Here is a 21,733-nt window from a genome sequence, read left to right as displayed (position 1 = left end):
ATGAGATACAAATACAGTATTACAGTGTTTAATTAAATGTTTTGCAAATTTATGTTAGGTTATGTAATTCACCATTCATTAAATGTTTCCTGTATTATTTAGCATATTTATAATATCTCACATTTCTCATTATAATGATATAAAATTTGGCTAATCAGAAACCAATTAGGCCTCTAAAATGCTAAGATATTTGTTCTTTAAAACGTACTGTAGTCATAGTCCAGTAATTCTGATTTATACAAATACTTAATCTCAGTTATTCATTTTTAAATATTTCATCGATTTGAGAATTCAAAACTGTAGTATTTGGGGAAACCAATATCTAATATAGTAGATATACTCACATGGAACATAAAATTTCTAAAGAGTGTTTTCATCTATGTTCAACATTTTATCAAAACTTAAAAAAATTAATTCACAAAATGGGTTGAAGTCAAAGTACATATGAAACAAGAGGATTGGGTACTAGAACTAAATGTTACTACATTTCAGCATCTAAGATGTAGAAATCAGCATCTTATAAGGCTGTGAATTCACCACCAAAAACTCAATAACAACCTCAATTAATAAGAATGATAACATTTTGGGATTATTTAACATCCTAAAAAAATCTGAAGCACAGATTCTTAAACTTTAGTGTGATAAGAAGCACTTAGATGATCTGTACAAAATGCAGATCCTGTGGTCACACCTTCAGAATTATGATTCAGTAGTTATTTGGGTAGGAGGGGGGATGACCAAGAAATATGCATTTTTGAATACTTAAATAATAACTCTGGTACTGATCAGCAATACCAAGTTAGAAAATAAAGTGACCAGAAACAGCATTCCCTCCAACCCCATATCAAACCTTAGAAATTACAGAAAAAATATTTTTAGGTCGGGTGTGGTGGCTCACGCCTATAATCCTAGCACTATGGGAGGCCGAGGCAGGTGGATCACTTGAGGTCAGGGGTTCAAGAGCAGCCTGGCCAACATGGTGAGACCCTGTCTCTACCAAAAACACAAAAATTAGCCGGGTGTGGTGCATGCGCCTGTAATCCCAGCTACTCAGGAGGCTGAGGCAGGAGAATCGCTTGAACCCAGGAGGTGGAGGTTGCAGTGAGCTGAGATTACACCACTGACCTCCAGCCTGGGGGACAGAGCAAGACTCCTTCATACATATATATATATTTTAATAATAAGGTAATAGCAATGTCTAGGGCAGCAGCAGGGCAGAGAGCACTGACGAAAAAGGGCAGGAGGAAAGTTGTTTCTGAGATAAGAAAACTATTCTATATCTTGATTGTGGTGATGATTATATAGATTTAACTACTGAGAGGCAAATCCAACATCCATCTCCAACATTCACTCCTTCACTGGATGCCACCACAGATACTTAATCTGTGATTGCCTAGCCTCTTTTACAACAAGTGGTGACATAGTTATGATCACTCAAAGGCAGGTGGCTATTGCAGGATTCTGGAACAGTATCTGCTTTCCTGATAAAGGAAATTAACATCACTGATGGTGCCCTTTCTCCCCTTCTTATTGCCTTGAAGTCTGAAATGATGCCCAGGGAAGTGACATTTATAAAGGAATCATGAGGGAAAGAGCAAAAAAAGTCACATAGACATCATTCAGCCAAGACCAGCAGCAAACATTTTATAACGTGATAAAAAATAAACACTGATTTTAAAAAACCATTGTTAAATGTGGTTTTCTTTCTATGGCCAAAAGTATGCCTAATGATTCCAATAACAATGCCCTTTCTAACCCTACTGGAAAAGAAAGAAAACCCAAGAGCAATGCTCGGATAAAAAGTCTCAAGACGAAGAGAGTTATCATAAAGATAACTGCATATAGCAATAACTACCTTGCCAAAGTCCAAGCCATTTGATGAGGTTATGTTTAATGAAAACATATAGAAATATAAAAAAGGGAATTAAAATACAAGTTCTAGAAACATTCCCAGCCATGTACTTCAACATTTTTTATCCTTCAGAACTGATAAAAACACGTGCACTTTCAGGCTGGACACAGTGACCCATGCCTGCAATCTCAGAGCTTTGGGAGGCCAAAGTGGGAGGATCTCTTGAGGCCATGGATTCAAGACCAGCCTGGGCAACATAGCAACAGCCTCTCTAAAAAATTTTTATAAAAATTAGCTGGGCATGGTGGTATGCAACTGTATGTAGTCCCAGCTACTTGGGAGGCTGAGGTGGAGGATCTCTTGAGCCCAGGAGTTCAAGGCTGCAGTGAGCAATGATTGCACTACTACACTCTAGCCTACGTGACAGAGCAAGACCCTGTCTCAAAAAAAAAAAAAAAAAAAAAAAAAAGGCCAAGTGAGATAAAAGCCCAACATCCTAGCTGTCCCACCTTATGCAAAGGGTAGCTTCCCCTGCCATGCACAGGGGATAACATTACTGAAGGGCAATTGTCACTGGAGCAACTGGCATGTGCACATTAAAAACGCTAGTCCATGCTTTTCATGGAGGAAAAATACACTGGAATGGGATATAAAATGGTGGGACCCTTTAGTCCGATTCAATGTACTATCATTTTGACTTATGTTGGTGAATATATAACTGGTATTAATGGCTTACATGACTGTACTTAAATGCTTGTGCCAGAGGATATCATCGAACATGTACACCAAGGTGATAGTGGGACAACTGCACAACAGACCACCTACTAGACTTCCAGTTCCTTCCCATATTATATGCCAGAAACAACATAGGATTCCAAGAGTAAAATGTTTAGGTAAAGTCTTAATGGCTGCTGAAGTACTCAGAGGTGTTGTCTCAGTACAACATCGCCACCTGCCTGATGCAGTCACCAAGTACACTCCCTTTTTTAGAAGGCTGCTATTAACCAGCTACAAAGTTCTAATTGTAATTAAACAACTGACCCATGGAGGCCTTGTGACTTTCTAGACCTACTTGGGGATGGGTCAACTAAAATTTGAAAATGAACAAGGTGGGAAGAGCCCAACCAACAGGGAACGCTATTCAAATGGAAATGGTATATTCCAGAGTACAGCCAGTCTGGTTGAGCAGAACCTTGGGTATTACAGCCACTTTATCTTTTATTCCACTGTCTGAAGCATGCCACTGGCTCAAGAGGCACTGGATTCACAGAGCTTCCTTTAAATACCTGGGCCTGATTGACTGATGGCTCAGCTAAGATGAAACCTGATGATGCCCACTGGGCCTTGATAGCTGTATAACCCCAACAACTCTGGAAGGCTGATTGAAATAAGGAGCAACCAGCATGGTAGAATAATGCAAAGCCATCACCCCAGCTTTAATTCAGGGTTAGGTAAAAACTATGTTGGTGGGCCAACTGTGCCCATTCATTTATGTACTGCCTATGGAAGCTTTTGTATGACAGCAGGAGAGCTGAGTATAGAGACAATATGGAATGCAGAGTCAAAGATACTTATTATCTGGTCCTTTAAAGAAAAAGTTCGCCGACTCCTAATTCTGAAAACCCTCTAGAAGTTTTATTTTTACTGACTTTTCCTCAGTTGGCAATGGCCTGGCCAGTGGTCTCATCTGCCACAAGGAAGACTAAACACTCGCAGACTACAGATGCACCTCTTTGGGGCCATGAGTTCTGCAAACAAATCATAGTTGCTAACTGAACAATCTGGATCACTCACGGCCAAGGTAAGGTTCTATTCACTGATGGAAATGACTGGAATCAAGCTGCTTATCAAGCCTACAGTACCCTGCACTGCACTGTGATTGCCATCCAAATCCATCAGTAATAAATGTTTTGCCTCTGGCTTAAGTATCATCTATTATCCACTGTTTCATATCCATTCAAACTAAGCATGATGTCATAATTGAAAATAATATGTATTCTGCAGTTGTTGGGTTTGGTTATCTAATAGGCCAATGTAGCTAGTAGTGTTATTCTAATAATTTATGTCTTTTTTCTCTATTCTATCAACATCAAGAAAGTGGTATTAAAATCAACAATGCTGATTGTAGAATTATTCATCCTATTAATTCTGATTTTATTTAAGGTATTTTAAAACTCAGTTTTAGATGCATACATTTATTTTATTTTTTATCATACAGCCCAAAATGTCAAGATGCATTTAAATTATGTGCATTTAAAACTGAGTCTATGTGCATACATTTAAATTTTCCTGATAATTTGACTTTTGAACAGTACAAAATATCTCTGGTCACAGACTTTGTCTTAAATTCTATTTTAGTTGATACTAATATAGTTGAATTTCCAATATTCTTATGTTTCTTATTTGGATGATGTATCTTTTAATATACATTTACTATCATATTAATATCTCTATATTCAACACTACCTTATAGGCAATTTCTTCCTTTATATTGGAGTACATTAATATTTAATTTCTATATGGTTGAATTTTGATATACCATTTAATATCTGTTTTATGTTTATCCCTCTTTTTCTTGTGCTTCTGCCTTTCCTTTCCTGTCTTTTGTATTAACCGAACATTTTTTAGTATGCCATTTTCATTGAAGCATTGATTTTTTATGTATAGCAACGTTGAACCTTGCAATAGTACAGCTCCATATACCTGCCTCCACCCTAGCACCCTCCATCTTTGTGCTATAGTTGTCATATGTATTACATGTACATATAATACAATACCAACAAAATAATTCAATCATTCCCATATATTAGACACAAATTTTTAAAAGGGAAAAATAATCCTTTCTATTCAACAAGAAATGACCATATTCTTCACTATTTCCTAAAGATGCAAGTTTGCTTCTGGTATTATGTGCCATTAGCATAATTTCCAGTGTGGATGTCTCGGCTTTACTGCTCCTTCATCCTTGAGAGATATTGTTGTTTGATGGAAAACTTCAGATGGCCAATATTTTATTCTTTGAGTCCTTCAGACATGTTATTCCACTGTCTTCTGACTTCCATGGTTTCCAGTGAGAAGTCAATAGTGTGTTAAAATGTACTTTCTGTGTGTGCAATGCATTACTTTTGTCTGCCTACTTTCAAGATTTCCTCCTTACTTTGGTTTTCAGAAAAATGACTATGATGTCCTTTGACATGGTTTTTGTTGTACTTAATCTTATGTGTTGTTTGCTTATCTTTTTGAAGTTGTAAATGTATGTCTTTCAACAAAAGTGGAAAGTTTCCCACTTTTAGATTTTTTTTCCTCCCTTACTCTCCTCACCTTCTGCAATAACTACATGTACGTTGGCTCTGATATTGTCCCACGAGTTGCTAAGGCTCTACTTATTTTCTATTTTTTCACTCATTTGGTTTGGAAATTTCTAGTGATCTATCTGCAAATTCATTTACTAACTCAAATTCTGCTATTAACACATCCATTTCATTTTTATTTTTGATATTGTATTTTTAAGTTGTAGACTTTTCACTAGGTAATTTCCTATATTTTCTCTTTCTCTGCTGACATTTCCTACCCTTTTATTTAAAAGAAGCATATTTTCTTCATATCACTGAGCATAGTAATAATAGATGCTTTAAAATAATTTCTACTAGAAGATGGAGACTTCCAGTTCCAAAACGGTGGTATAGAAGCTAGCTGGCTTCACTACCCCTGCAGAAAACCAAAAACAAATATATAGTACCGAGATTTTAACCAGCAACACTCAGAACTCAAATATGAGGATGAGACAATTCCTGAGGCCACAGAGAAGTGAAAAAGAAAACCTCAGAGTGAATGGTAAGAGATTCAGACTTTCAGATCTGTAATGCCCCTCCCCCGATTCTGCCTGGCATCAAGAGCACAGAAAATCTCCCCCCCAACTCATGGTGACTATACTGGAAAAAGTGAGATTGAGGTGGTAAACCAGCTTTCCCACCATCTTGGGTGCTCTGGCAGGAAAACTATCCTTGCCTTAACTGGCAGGAAGTATCGTGGCTGCCTGATGGGAGAAACAACCCTGAGGACACGCCAAGACAAAGTGGGGAGGCTAGACTACCATCCCTAGTCCTGGAAACTTTGTTCCATTACTTGGCCAAAGGAGACACCAAATTAGAGTGGCTGTTCAGCAGCACCATGTAGTAGGAAATACATTACAAAGGTCCCTGGGCACAAACCCCTAGCCAGACTTGACACACTGTGGGGATAACCACTTTGGGATGCTCCCAAATCAGGATAGGCAGTACTACAATCATTTAGCAGAGCCAAGGTGAACCTGGGCTTTAGGTACCACCTATATCCAAAAAAAAAGGCAACAACTTAGCTGTAAAGATTCACTAACAGGCCAGACACGCTGCCTCATGCTCGTAATTCCAGTGCCTTGAAAGGCCAAGGCAGGTGAGAGGATCACTTCAGGCCAGGAGTTTGTGACAGGCAGGGCAACACAATGAGAGTCTGTCCCTAACAACAACAACAAAAAAATTCTTTTTAAAGTTAGCCAGGTATGGTATCATGTGCCGGTAGTCCTAGCTACTCAGGAGGCTGAGGTTAGAGGATTGCTCCAGCCCAAGAGTTCAAGATTACAGTGAGCAATGACTGCACCACTGTACTCCAGCCTGGGCAACAAAATGAGCCCTGACTCTAAAAGGATTAAAAAAAATGCACTAAGCAAAATATACCCAATAAAATCAAAACAAGGTAGACAGATAAAACTGAAATAAAGTATCAATGCAAAGATATAGATATACACACGAAAAAAACAACAGCAAGTAGGGAATTATGACCTCCCCAATGGACAAAGCAAAACTCCAGTTACAGACCCTAATGAAAGAGTGATCTGTGAGCCCTCTGACCAAGAATTCAAAATAGCAGTTTTAAGGAAACTCAGTGATCTCCAAAACAACAACAACAACAACAACAACAAAAACACACAGAAAAGCAATTCAGAAATTTATCAGAGAAATTTAACAAAGAGATTGGGAAAAAATATGGAAATCTGGGAACTGAGAAACATATTTGCTGAACTGAAGAAGTCATCAGAGACTCTCAACAGTGGAATGGACCAAGTGAAGGAAAGAATCAGTGACCTAAAATACTGGCTATTTGAAAATACAATCGGGGGTGTGGGGGGTGGTGGGGGAAGGAAAAAGATCAAAAAGGAATGAATACCACCAACAGGATGCAGACAATTACCTCAAAAGACCAAATCTAAGAATTATTGGTATTTAAGAGGGAGATAAGACTAAAGGGTAGAAAATGCAGCCAAAGAAATAATAATGGAAAACTTTCTAAAACTTAAGAAAGATATAAATATCCAGTTATAGGAAGGACTGAGAACAAGAAACACTCAACCCAAATAAAAATACTCTAACACGTATAATAATGAAACTCTCAAAGGTCAAGGACAAAGAGAAGATCCTAAAAACAGCACGAGAAAAGAAGCAAACACTGTATCTCCAATTTGTCTGGCAACAGACTTCCCAGTGTAAATCATACAAGCCAGGAGGGAATATAACAACATTTTCAAAGTGCTCAAGGAGAAAACATTGCCATCCAAGAATATTGCATTCAGCAAAATTATACTTGAAATATGAAGGGGAAATAAAGTATTTCGGAGACAAACAAAAACAAATAATGTGCCACCACCTGACCCACCTAACAAGAAATGCTAACGAGAATAATTCAATCTGAACCAAGAAAACTCTGATGTGCTAAAAGAAAGCTTTTCAAGGTATAAAACCCACTGGTAAAAAGTACATGGTGAAACACAAAATACTCTATAACTGAAATGGTGGTGTACAATCCACTCATAACTCTAGTATGAAACCCAAAAGATAAATCTATCAAAAATAATAATCGCTATTAGCAACCTGTTAAAACATAGGTAATACAAAAAATATAAACTGATATAACCAAAAGTCAAGATGCTGGAGGTGCCAGGCATGGTAACTCACATCTGTAATCCCAGCACTTTTAGAGGGCAGATCATTTGAGGTCAGGAAATCAAGACCAGCCTAGCCAATGCAGTGAAACCCTGTCTCTACTAAAAACACAAAAAAATTAGCTGGACATGGTGGCACATGTCTGTAATCCCAGCTACTCAGGAGGCTGAGGCAGAAGAATCACTTAAACCCAGGAGACGGAGGTTGCAATGAGCCAAGATCGTGCCACTGGGTAACAGAGTAAGACTTTGTCTCAAAAAAAAAAAAAAAAAAAAAGTTGGGTGATGGAGTAAAAGTATAAATTTTTTTTACATGTTCTTTATGCCTGCCTTTGTTTCTACTCTTCTATTTGTGATCTAAGATAAGTTGTAGTCTCTTTAAAATAACTTGTTATATCTATTATAAGATGTCTCTATAAGCCTCCTGGTAACCACAACACAAAAACTTGTAACACAAAATCCTGTAACAGACTCACTAAAAAGAAATGCAACAAATTAACAGCATAATACCAGAGAAAATAACTTACCCACAAAGGAAGGCACTAAGAAAGAAACAACCAGAAAACTAGCAAAAGAATGGCAGTAGTATCTTCTTACTTATCAATAATAAGGCTGAATGTAAATGGTCTCGATTATGAATGGATAAAGAAACAAGACCAAGTTACATGCTGCCTTCAAGAAATCCACTTCACCTATAAAGACACACATAGACTGAAAGTGAAGGGGTGAGAAAAGATACTCCACGTATCTGGAAACCAAAACAGAGCAGGAATAGCTATACTTATATGAAAAAATAGACAACCAATCTAAGATTATAAAGAGAGACAGAGAAGGACACTATACAATGATAAAGGGGTCAATTAAGTAAACATATGTAACAATTATAAATATTCAACCAACACTGGATATCTCAAGTCTATAAAGAAAATATTAATAGATCTAAAACAGAGATAGACTGCAATACAATAAAAGAAGGAGACCCCACTCCAGTAATGCACAAATCATTCAGACATAAAATCAACAATGAAACAGCAGAGTTAAACTACACACTAGATCCAACAAGCCTAACTATGTTTAGAGACCATTTTATCCAACTGCTGCAGCATACATTTTCTTTACTAGCACATGGGACATTCTCCAGAAGAGACCATATCTTAGGTCATAAAACAAATCTGAACAAAACTTTTAAAATAAAAATCATATCAAATATCTTTTCTGGCCACAATGGACTAAAACTAGAACTTAATAAGAAGAACTGGGGAAAATATATAAACACATAGAAATTTAAAAACATGCTCCTGAGTGACCAATGGGTCAATGAAGAAATTAAGAAAGAAATTTTAAAATGTCTTGAAACAAGTGAAAATGGAAAAATGGAAATGCAATATACAGGCCGGGCGTGGTGGCTCATGCCTGTAATTCCAGCACTTTGGTAGGCCGAGAGGGCAGATCACTTGAGGTCAGAAGTTCAAGACCAGCCTGGCCAACATGGTGAAACTCCATCTCTACTAAAAATACAAAAATTAGCCAGGTGTGGTGGCGGGCACCTATAATCCCAGTTACTCTGGAGGCTGAGGCAGGAGAATCACTTGAACTCAGGAGGCAGAGGTTGCAGTGAGCCAAGGTTGCACCACTGCACTCCAGCCTGGAGCGAGACTCCATCTCAAAAAAAAAAAAAAAAATTCAATATACCAAAACCTATGGGATATAGCAAAAGCAGTACTAACAGGCAAGTTTGTAGCAATAAATGCCTATATCAGAAAAATGAAAGGCTTCAAATGAACAACCTAATGATATACCTCAAGGAACTAGAAGCAAGAACAAACCAAAGTCAAAAATAGTAGAAAGACAGAAATAATAAAGATCAGAGCAGAAACTAATGAAATCGAAGCTAAAAAGAAATACAGATCAATAGAACAAAACATTGGTTTTCAAAAATGTAAACAAAATCAACAAGTCTTGAGCTAGACTAAGAAAAAAGAGAGAAGACCTAAATAAATAAAATCAGAAACAAAGAAAGGACACATAACAACTGAGACCTCAGAAACACAAAAAATCATTAGAGACTACTATGAACAATTATATACCAACAAACTGGAAAACCTAGAAGAAATGGATAAATTTCTGGAAACATACAACCTCCAAGATTGAATCACGAAGAAATAGAAAACCTCAACAAACCAATAACAAGTAACAAAACTGAAGCTGTAATAAAAAGCCTCCATAAAAAGCAAGAAAATCCCAGGACTTCACAACTTCACTGCTGAATTCTACCAAACATTTAAAGAAGAATTAATACCAATTGTACTCAAACTCTTCAAAAAAATTGAAGAGGAGGACATACTTCCAAACTCATTCTATAAGGCCAGCATTACCTTGACACTAAAATCAGATAAGGACACGACAACAAGAAAAGAAAACTACAGGCCAATATCCCTGATGAACATATATGTGAAAATCCTCAACAAAATACTGGCAAACAGAATTCAACAACACACTAAAAAGATCATTTATAATATCAAATGGGATTCATTCCAGGGATGCAAGGATGGTTCAACATAAGCAACTCAATAAACATGATATATCATATTAACAGAATCAAGAACAAAAACCACATATTTCAATAGATACTGAAAAAGTATTTTATAAAATTCAACATCCTTTATGATAAAAAAAAAAACCCCTAATCAAAATGGGTATAGAAACAACGTACTTCAAAATAATAAAGACCATATATGACAAATCCACAGCTACCATCATACTGAACAGGGAAAAAATGAAGGCCTTTCCTCTAAAGACTGGAACAAGACGAGTATGTCCACTCTCACTACGGTTACTCAACATAATACTGCCAGTCCTGGCCAGAGCAATTAGGCAAGAGAAAGAAATAAAGAGCAACTAAATTGGAAAGGAAGAATTCAAATCAGCCTTGTTTGCAGACAACATGATCTTACATACAGAAAAGGCTACAGAACTCACCAAAAAATTGTTACAGCTGATCAGCAAATTCAGTAAAGTTGCAAGTAGCATTTGGCCGGGTGTGGTGGCTCACGCCTGTAATCCCAGCACTTTGGGAGGCCGAGGCGGGCGGATCATGAGGTCAGGAGATCGAGACCATCCTGGCTAACACAGTGAAAGCCTGTCTCTACTAAAAATACAAAAAATTAGCTGGGCATGGTGGCGGGCGCCTGTGGTCCCAGCTACTCGGGAGGCTGAGGCAGGAGAATGGCATGAACCTGGGAGGCGGAACTTGCAGTGAGCCGAGATTGCGCCACTGCACTCCAGCCTGGGTGACAGAGCGAAACTCCACCTCAAAAAAAAAAAAAAAAAATCAATAGCATTTATATACATCAACAGAGAACAACCTGAAAAAGAAATCAAGAAAGCAATCCCATTTGTAATAGCTACAAAAATATAAAATTCCTAGGTCTCAATCTAACTAAAGAAGTGAAAGATCTATAAAAAGAAAACTATGAAATATGAAAGAAATTGAAGAAGACACAAAAAAATGGAAAGATATTCCATGCTTATGGATCAAAGAATACTGTTAAAATGACAATACTATCCAAAGTAGTTTACAGATTCAATGCAATCCCTATCAAAATTCCAACGACATTCTTATAGAAATAGGAAAAAAAAAATCTTAACATTTATATGGAGCCACAAAAGACCACAAATAGCCAAAGCCATCCTGAGCCAAAGGAACTGAAGGCATCACACTTCCTGACTTCAAAATTTACTACAGGTATATAATAACCAAAACAGCATGGTGCCGGCATAAAAATAGATACACAGACCAACGGAACGTACTAGAGAAACCAAACATACATCCATGCATTTACAGTCAATTCGTCTTTGACAAAGACACCAAGAACATAAGAAGGTAAAAGAACAGTCTTTTCAATAAGCGGTGCTGGGATAACTGGATAGCTATGCAGAAGAATGAAACTAGACCTCTATCTCTCACCATAACAAAAATCAAATCAAAATTGATTAAAGACGTAAATCTAAGACCTCAAACTATGAAACCACTAAAAGAAAACTTTGGAGAAACAGTCCAGGACATTGGTCTGGGCAAAGCCTTTTTGTGTAAGACCTCAAAACCTAGACAACCAAAGCAAAATAGACAAATGGGATTACCTGAAGCTAAGAAGCTTCTACACAGCAAAAGAAATAATCAACAAAGTGAAGAAACAACCCACAGAATGGAAGAAAATATTTGCAAACTATCCATCTGACAAAGAATTTATAACTATAATATATAAAGAGCTCAAGTAACTCAATAGCAAAAACCCCCAAATAATCCAATTTTAAAATGGGCAAAATCCAACCCCATTAGAAACAAAAGAAAAAATAAGAAAATTTAAAAATGGGCAAAAGACCTGAACACACATTTCTCAAAAGAAGACATGCAAATGGCCAATAGGTATATGAAAAAAAATGCTCAACATCACTAGTCATCAGAGAAACACAAATCAAAACCACAACGAGATATCATCTCACTCTAGTAAAAATGGCTTGTATCAAAAGGACAATCAATAAAAGATGCTGGTGAGAATGTGGAGAAAAGAGACCCTTGCACACTGCTGGTGGAAATGTAAATTAGTGCAGCCACTATGGAGCACAGTATGGAGGTTCCTCAGAAAACTAAAAATAGAATTACCATATGATCCAGCAATTCTGCTACCAGGTATATAGCCAAAAGAAAGAAAATCAATGCATCTAGGGGATATCTGTACTTCCATGTTTATTGCAGCACTGTTCACAATAGCCAAAATATGGAATCACTCTAAGAGTTCATCAACAGATGAATAAATAAAGCATATATGGTATATATAGCAATGAAATATTCAGCTTTAAAAAAAAGAATGAAATCCTGTCATTTGCAGCAACATAGCTGAAACTGGAGGCCATTATGTTAAGAGAAACAAGCCAGGCACAGTGAAATGTTGCATGATCTCACTCCTAGGTGGGAACTACAAAAGTGGATCTTTGATCCTTTTGTAGTTCATAAGCATGATGAGTGGGTTTTCACACTGCTGTGTGAGATGTGCCTTCCTCAAGCCTCGTTACAATGTCAGCACATTACCCATCTGATGTGAAAAAAAAAAAGCAGTGGGCCTCATGAAGATAGAGAGTAGAATGGCAGTTATCAGAGGCCAGGAAGTGTGGGGCAGGGCGAATGAAGGGGAAGAAAAGGAATAGAAATGTATTTATTACCACTGAACTGTATACTTAAAAATGATAAAGATAGTAAATTTTATATGTATATTCTTTTAAGTATAAAAAGGAGAAATTTGATATGGCATAGAAACTTTCTATACTATCTTTGCAACTTTTCTGTAACTCTAAAATGATTCCAAAATTGAAAATTTATTTTAAAAATAAAATAATTTTTATAATTTACTACATCTGGGTAATCTTGAGGTTCATTCTGCTAATGTGACTATTGTGATCCTATAGATTGAAGCAGCAGCTCCTGCATGACAGTTTCCACCTGGACATTCCTTCTGGCCAGCCCTACTGATTTCAGACTAGCCTAGCCAGCCCCCAGAATCATGTATGCTGATAAACCTCTGTAATGCCCTACTGATTCTGTTTCTCTGGTAGAATCTTAACGGATACAGAGATTTAATCCAGTTCCTATCATTCCATCATAGCTAAATGACAAAATTTATAAGTTTTTCAAAATTTCTCCCTGACCTCAAATATCTCCCTTACTGCCATTCAGAGTGCTTCTAATTTTACCATTCAATAATACTTCCTTTGGATCTTCTGGTATTTGAATATCCTACCAAGGAGAAAAAGATGTTACTATGAGGAGTTTCGTGGTTGGGAAAATGTGCTCTGAAGGCCAAGAGTACAGCTTGACAACATTCTGCTGAAGACATCAGGCATGTGTTTCATGGATCCACTCAATCAGCAGAAGCCAGGAATAGACAGACAAATGCAAGAAAGATCTGTGGAGTGTCCTCTTGTCTGATGGCATGGATCCCCATGACATACACAGGAGATACACAAGGTTTTTGAGAATGTAGTATCTGCAGAAACACCGCCATCTTGGACTGAAAGGCACAAAGGCATGCTTAAAAAAAAAAAAAAAAGAAAAAGAAGAAGAAGGCAGCTACTGGACTTGCAAAATTCCACAAGCATGAAACAGGCTGATAGAGCTACCTAGGTGCAAACCTGTGCTACCCTTCAATAAAATGTATGAATGACTCCAAGGTCAGAGATGTGCACTTAAAGGCCTAAGCTGTGTGTACAAAGGCAGGAATGGGCAGAGCCACAGGCCCAGAAAATGAAGCCGCAGTCCAGGAGGGCAGTGCCTCAAGCCAGATGGGAAACTCTGGCCTTGAAACACAACGGAATTTGCCCTGCTAGATTTTAAACATGTTTGAAACCAGTGACTCTTTTATTCTTTTCCATTTCTTCCTTTTGAAATGTCTATCCTATGCATATCCTACTACTGTATTTTGGCAGGAGGTAACTTTTATTGTAGTTTCACAGGTCCACAGAAGCACAGGAATTTTGCACTAGGATAAATTCCAGAGTCTCAACCATACCAGAGTCAGATGATTGAGATGCTAAGATTGGACCTTTGAGCTGATAATATTTTTTTTAAAAATTTAGACTTACAGTTGATGCTGTAGTGGGTTGTGACTTTTGGGGATGTTGGTAGGGAAAAGAGGTAATACTTAGCATATGGCATGAACATGAATTCTGGGAGGCAGAGGATAGAATACAGAGAAGTGAATTATAGCCCCCAAAAGACATGTCCACATCCCTCAAAAGATCAAAGAGTTACTCTTTGGCAAAATAAGTGATTAGGTTATAAATCCTAACAGAAGGGGCTTATCCCTGGGTTATCCAGGTTGGTACTTAAAACAATCACATGTATCTTTACAAGAAATACAGAAGAGGAGCTGACTCAGAAATCAGGAGGATGTAATACAATCAGAGAGACAGAGACTGAGTGATGTGGCTACAACTCAAAGAATGCTAAAGGCCATCAAAGGCTAGAAAGGGCAAAGAACAAATTCTTCCTCAGAATTTCCAAAGGAAGTGCAGCCTTGCTTACATTTTGATTTTAGTTTTTGCCCTCCAAAACTGTAAGAGAATAATTTTTGATATTTTAGGCTCCCAAGTTCATGGCAATTTGTTATGGTAACCACAGGAAAAAAAACATTGAGTAAATCTGGACATCATCCTGAACAACATGAATTTTATAATATGAACAATCTGCCCCAGGACTGAAATTGCTGAGTTCTATGGTAAGTACATATTAATATTTTAAGTAAATGCAAAATTATTTCCCAGAGAAGCTGTACCAACAGCAATGTATGAAATATGAGAAATTTAGTTCCTCTATTCACTGACTGTGGGGAGTTAGTTCTTTAAAGGTATTGTGGACATAAGACATATAACTTGTGTCTTTTCATTCTCTTAATGGTTTTGTTCAAAAAGCAGATGTGTTTCATTTTGATGAAATCCAGTTTATCAATTTTTCTTTAATGGGCTTTGGAATAGAAAATTTTGCAAAGCAAAAACAAAACCAAAAAAAAAAATTTTTTTTTTGAGACAGGGGTTTGCTCTGTTTCCCAGGCTGGAGTGCAGTGGTGTGATCATGACTCACTGCAGTCTTCACCTCCCAGGCTCAAGCGATCCTTCCACCTCAGCTTCCCAAGGAGCTGGGACTACAGACATGCACCACCAGGCCTGGCTAATTTTTTTTTTTTGCTTTTGTAGAGACAGAGTCTTTCTATGTTCCCCAGTCTGGTCTTGAACTCCTGGGGTCAACCGATCCTCCCACCTTAGCCTCCCAAAGTACTGGAATTACAACTGTGTCCAACCTTGGTGTCACATTTTAAAAGTCTGTCCCTAACCCAAGTCATGAAGGTTTCTTTTGGTGCTCTAATAACTTCATAGTTGTAGGTTCTACATTTAAGTCTATGATCTAATTTGAGTTAATTTGTTAATTTGTGGAAAAGACTAATCTTTCTCCACTTTGTATCTTTGCACCTTTGTCAAAAATAAGTTGTCTCCACATGTGTGGGAATGGTCACAGGATCCCTACTGATTATTGTAGTTTTAGTAAGTCTTGATATAGGTAGTGACATTTCTCCAACTTTTTCTTTTTCAAAATTATTTTGCTCATAAGTGTTGTGCATTTTCATGTGAATTTTAGAATTATCTTGTTAATGTTTACCAAAAGAAAACCCTGCTGGGATGTTGATGCAGATTACATCGAGTCTATGGATAAATCTGGGGAGAACTGACATTTTAATGATGGTAAGTATTCTAGCACAAGAAAATGGTTTAATTCTCCATTTATTTAGGTCTTTACTCTGAGCAATATTTTCTAGCTTTCAGAGTACAAGTCTTGCTTATTGAATGTCAGTAGTATATACTTCTGGATTTTTTAAATGATCAATTCATTGTTGTTAGTATATAGAAATGCAACCGATTTTTGTATATTGATCTAATACCCTGTAACCTTGTTAAAATCATTTATTAGTTCTTTTTTAAAAATAAAATAAAATCCTTTAGTTTTTCAACATAGACAATCATGTCATTTTTGAATAAAAAGATAGTTTTACTCTTGCCTTTCTGATCTGACGGTAGTTCTTTCTTTGTTCGCATGTCTCCTCTGCAGATCTCTGGGATTCTCTCTCTGCAGCTCCCATGTCTCTGGTCCAGTGTATTGAGAATCTATGATCTTGGCCTCCCAGGACTCTTAGCAATATCCCATCAATTCAGGGAGACTGCTAGGCTCCATTAGGGTTCCCCCTTCCTGCACCATGACTGGAAACTCTTTCAAAGCAATAAACTGGGGCAACCATAGGCATCCTCTCATTTGTTCTTCATCTATCAGGGATTGCCATCTTTCAATGACTAATGTACAGTAAATAGAAAACTACTGTTCATTGTTTAGTTGTTTCAGGTAGGAGGGTTAATCCAGCTCTTAACGCTATATTGGCCAAAAGTAGAGGTCCTAATATTGACTCTGTATTTGGCATTTACTGTGCCAGTGCTTTGCTAAGCATTTTACATATAGTATTCCTGTTATTTCCTCAATAAACTCTGAAATTGGTATCGGCCCCATTTTACAGAAGAGTAACTTGAAGATTAGAGAAGGTATTTAGCCTGTCCTTAGTTACATAATTACTAATCAGCATCCAAGTATATAGGGGAGCAGGGGAAATAGGAATGAGGAGTGACTGCTAATGGATAAGTGGTTTAAGGATTACAAAAATGTCCTGAAATTAGATACTAGTGATGATATGCAAACTCTAAAAACATAACAAAAACCACTGAATTGCACTTCTAAAAATGAATTTTATAGTATGTAAATTATATCTCAATAAAAATGACGTTTTTGCAGAAAAACTGAAGAATTACATGACTATAGATAGGGTCATGCACAGGGTTGCTAGATTCACAAAAATAAATACAGAAAGTCCAGTTAAACTTGAGTATTAGTAAAACCATAACTAGGAAATATTTGGAACATGTTCACATTAAAAACAAATATTTGCATTTATCTAAAATGACCATCAAATAGTTATCAGTTAATAATACTGAATAACTAGATGATTTTCCCCTTGACAGTTGAAGATACTAACTATATTATTTCACAGTATTATTCTAGAATGGTAAAATTAACACTTTTCTGATTTTGTTTCAAAAGCAAGTTTGCCATTTGCCAAAATTAGCATGCTAAGTACAAAAATGACTTGAGTCTGTTTGAGAAAGTATGTTAACAAAATATGTGTAAGGTTTATACTTACTGTTGAAAACAAGGACTATTTTTCTTACTGCATATGTGCTTTACGAGGAAAATTACTGTCAGATGCAAAGGATATCCCAAGTCATAGACCACAAAACAACTTAATTCAGTATAATTAGATCCACATACTGAATTTTTTTCGTTGCCTGATTAAAGTACCGTCAGAGTTCTTGGAAGAATCCAGAAAAACATGCTTTTGTAGTACTCAAAGAGGGCCAAACAGATCATGTGACATATAGATTTCATGACTGGTGTTAAATTTTATATATCAGTTCAAAATAATTTTCTGTAGAACCTTATAAAATTAATTTTGTGGTCACTGAGGTCCTGGTATTTGGGGTTTAGAAATTCCCAGTCTCCCATACAGAGTGTGTTCTAGAGCATAATCATTTAAATAATTTCTATTTGATTTTCCTACTTGTTAAGTAGGAACATCACTGGCATCAGCAAACATTTGCACTACAATATGCAAGGCTCCATTCTATGCATGAGAGATGCCAAGAAGCTTAAGCAAAATTTCTATTTCCATATTGAACTTATAGATAAATTAAATGGCAAATAACTTTAATACAAAGAGGTATCAAAAATAGGTGTTAAGTGCTTAAAATATCCAAATTCTAAAAGGTCAGAGATGAGGTAGAGCATCTCAGTGACTAGAACAGATGGGATGGGATTTGAAAAAGAGGTAAGAAATAAAATGTGCCCAGCAGCACAGTGAAATATTAACTCGAGATAAAATGCTCATCAAATTTAAAACTTCCATACAAAAGAGACAAAAACAAATAATAACTAAACTTAAGGGTAAGCAAGTTAGTTGTGCCAGAAAGTAAGGACAAGCTCAAAGAGTGGTGAAGATATGTCAAAAGGACACAGACACCAAGTTATTGGGCTCCCACTGGCCAAATGTGGGACATTTTGTGCACTATAATAAGTAATTATTGAACAAATATAATCCATTGAATAAAATAGGAATCTATGAAACCAAAATGATAGGTAAATAAAGGAATGAACTGAAAGTTCAATGCAGAACGGCATATTTACATAGTTTTAAATTACTGCCCCAAAAACCTTGTAAATTTTTATAAGTACAAAAGAGTAACTGCACAGTGAGGAAGACCAGCAGACACCATCTCAGTCATGTGATTAAACTGATCATCATCAATAACAAATCAAAATCAAAATCAGTAACAACCTGACAGGATGCAATAAGAACCAGCACCTACTCTGTGACATTCCTGTCAAGGATGAGTAAGCTAAATCTAATCATAATGAAACATCAGATAAAAAATTGAGGCACTTTTGACAAAAATAAATTACTTGTAATATTTAAATGTGCTGAGAGCATAAAAGGCAAAGAAATAATAATGACCTGTTCCAGAATGAAGGAGATTAAAGAGATATAAAAATTCAGTCTCCGGCCGGGCACGGTGGCTCATGCCTGTAATCCTGGCACTGTGGGAGGCCAAGGAGGGCGGATCACAAGGTCAGGATATCCAGACCATCCTGGCCACCAACATGGTGAAACCCCATCTCTACTAAAATTACAAAAAAAATTAGCTGGGCTTGGTGGCATCTGCCTGTAATCCCAGAGGCTGAGGCAGGAGAATCGCTTGAACCAGGCAGTCGGGAGGTTGCAGCGAGCTGAGATAGCGCCACTGCACTGCAGCCTGGAGACAGAGCAAGACTCTGTCTCAAAAAAAAAAAAAAAAATTCAGTTTCCCTGAACTAGATCCTTTAGCTAGTTACTGGGACAATCAGTGAAACCAAAATGGACTTTCAAAATTAGACGGTGAAAATTTATTGATTTGACTTTTTTATGGTTACACAGAAGAATGTTCTCATTTGTAGAAAATACACATTCAAGCATTGAGGGTAATAGGGCATCATGTCATGTTGGCAATCTACTTTCAAATGGTCCAAGGAAAAAAATGTATCTGCCTTAGTGGAAGGCCTATGCATATAAAAATCAATGAGGTACAATTTATTTTTAAAAGAAACCCCAGTATTAGTGGAGACAAACAAGTAGACAACCAGTCAAAATACAAAATAATAAGTACTATAATGGGGCGTAAAATGAGTAACACAAGGAAGAGAAGAATTGATTCCACCTAGATAAGGAAGAGAAGAAATAAGGTAATTTTTAACATGAATATTGCATGAATGAAAAATATAAATCATGATCCAACGAATATACTTCTAAAATGAAATCTTAATAGAAAAATCAATTTCATTAAACTCAGTAGGAACTTTAAAAGTATGCATTGTAGGTATTTTTGGTGAAGAATAAAACAGATATAATAATCCTTATTACCCTCAAGAAGGTAAAAATATTTTAAGTATTTAATCCAGAAGAAAGAAATTGGGCATTATATGTATGAGATGTTAAATATTCCCATATTTACTCATGAATGAGTTAAAATTTGCACATAAATAATAATTTGCCTGATGGGAACATTAGAAGAAAAGACACTGTGTTAATGACTAAAATTCCATTTTCTAGTTTTTCTCTAATCGAGGAACTACTAGTATGGGTAAAATGTTAAATGGTGATAGCTTAGAAAAGTCATTCAATGCTAAAGGCTAAGATTACCTAGATGATGGTGATGGATGCACAACAGTGTGAATTAATACCATTGAACTGTATGCTTTAAAATGGTAAAAATGGTGGAATTTTTTTTTTGCATTTCACCACAATTTTCTAAAATGATAAGATTCCCAAACTATTTTAAAATTCATATGAAACCAAAAAAGAGCCCAAATAACCAACGTAATCCTAAGCAAAAAGAACAAAGCTGGAGGCATCATGTTACCTGACTTCAAACTATACTACAGGACTGTGGTAAGCAAAACAGCATGGTACTAATACAAAAACAGACACACAAACCAATGGAACAGACTAGAGAGCCCCAGAAATAAGGCCACATACCTACAACCATCTGATCTTCAACAAAGCTGACAAAAACAAGCAATGGGGAAAGGACTCCCTATTCAATAAATGGTTCTCGGGTAACTGGCTAGCCATATGCAGAAGGTTGAAACTGAACCCCTTCCTTACATCATATAAAAAATCAACTCCAGTGGCTCACGCCTGTAATCCCAGCACTTTGGGAGACCGAGGCAGGTAGATTGCCTAAGGTCAGGAATTCGAGACCAGCCTGGCCAATATAGTGAAACCCCATCTATACTAAAAATACAAAAATTAGCTGGATGTGGTGGCAGGTGCCTCTAAGCCCAGCTACTCGGGAGGCTGAGGCAGGAGAATCGCCTGAACTCGGGAGGCAGAGGTTGCAGTGAGCAGAGATCACGCCATTGCACTCCAGCCTGGGTGACAAAAACGAGACTTCGTCTCAAAAAAAAAAAAAATCAATTCAAGATGAATTAAAGACTCAAATATAAAACTCAAAACTATAAAAACTCTGGAAGACAACCTAGGCAATACCATTCTGGACACAGGAACTGGCAAAGGTTTCATGACAAAGACACCAAAAGCAATCACAACAAAAGCAAAAATTGACAAATGGGCTCCAATCAAACTAAAGAGCTTCTGCACAGCAAAAGAAACCATCAACATAGTAAACAGACAATCTATAGAATGAGATAAAATATCTGCAAACTATGCATCTCACAAAAGTCTAGTATCCACCATCTATAAGAACTTTAAACAAATTTACAAGAAAAAAAAACAAAAAACCCCATTAAATAGTGGGCAAAGGACATGAACAGACACTTTTCAAAAGAATGTCATTAGAGAAATGCAAATCAAAACCAGGATAAACCATCTCACACCAGCCAGAATGGCTATTATTAAAAAGTCAAAAAATAACAGATGCTCCTGAGGTTGTAGAGAAAAGGGAACGCTTATACACTGTTAGAGTGTAAGTTAGTTCCATCACTGGGGAAAGCCGTGTGGCAATTCCTCAAAGAGCTAAAAACGGAACTGCCATTCAACCCAGCACAATCCCATTCCTGAGTAAATATACAACAGGATATCAAACATTCTACCATAAAGACACATGCATGCACATGTTCACTGCAGTGCAATTCCTAATAGCAAAGGCATGGAATCAACCTAAACGCCTATCAATGGCAGACTAGATAAAGAAAACATGGTACATAGACA

General features: G+C 36.8%; 1 protein-coding gene and 1 non-coding gene across 17 annotated transcripts in view; one reads left to right on the top strand and one right to left on the bottom strand.

The window, feature by feature from the left end:
* The window catches only part of BCAS3 (BCAS3 microtubule associated cell migration factor), a 718,021-nt gene that overhangs the window by 420,950 nt on the left and 275,338 nt on the right, over positions 1-21,733 (bottom strand). The window lies entirely within an intron of this gene.
* LOC112206185 (small nucleolar RNA U13) lies at positions 12,822-12,925 on the top strand. Its single transcript, XR_002940384.1, has one exon. It is a non-coding gene; the product is annotated as a small nucleolar RNA U13 (small nucleolar RNA).

Source organism: Pan troglodytes, chromosome 19 (genome assembly GCF_028858775.2).
Source record: "Pan troglodytes isolate AG18354 chromosome 19, NHGRI_mPanTro3-v2.0_pri, whole genome shotgun sequence".
NCBI lineage: Eukaryota > Metazoa > Chordata > Mammalia > Primates > Hominidae > Pan > Pan troglodytes.
This window is presented reverse-complemented; position numbering and strand designations above follow the sequence as displayed.